Source organism: Trachymyrmex septentrionalis, unplaced genomic scaffold (assembly GCF_001594115.1).
Source record: "Trachymyrmex septentrionalis isolate Tsep2-gDNA-1 unplaced genomic scaffold, Tsep1.0 scaffold79, whole genome shotgun sequence".
Classification (NCBI taxonomy): Eukaryota; Metazoa; Arthropoda; class Insecta; order Hymenoptera; family Formicidae; genus Trachymyrmex; species Trachymyrmex septentrionalis.
Window position 1 is genome coordinate 1335756 of NW_017305977.1, and position 653 is coordinate 1336408.

Consider the following 653-nt stretch of genomic DNA (forward strand, 5'->3'; position numbering starts at 1 on the left):
AGAGAGAGAGAGAGGGAGAGAGAGACTTTTTGTTTCTCGATGACTTTAAATTATCTTCCCCTTCATTTTGCAATTCAGCGAACTGCTATAACAATCAGCCGATCAAGCAGAGAGGAAGAGTCAGAGTCGAGACTCGAGTCATTGCGAGACACGCAACGATACAAATTAAATAGAAAGCAGCTGAAACGACATCAGGCAAATCTATTCGAATGGGAAAGTCTTATCGCGAGTTGGAAAAATGTTGAAAATTATATCAGCAAATCAGCTGTCAAGTAAGTGTAAAGAGCCACGAGAACGATAGGAAATTACACGCAAAATGGAGGCAACAATAATTAATCGCAACGTAAAATGAAAGATTGTGCGAGCTCTTGACCGCGCTAATATAAATATAAATGTCTCGCGAAATATAAAATTAAAGAATTAATTACATAATATTTTCCATAAATCGACAACTTTTCGAATTTCCATGTGAAAACGCGATTTGTTGTCTAAAGCGATCGCGTCAATTTCAGTTTAATAAAATTGAGATGAAATTTTTTTTATCTATCCTCCTCATAAGTCTGTCGAAAATAATAAACTCTTTTCAGTAAAAATTTATAAAGATTTATAAAATGTCGTAGAGACGCCTGATAATTGTGCGTAACTTTTAGTTA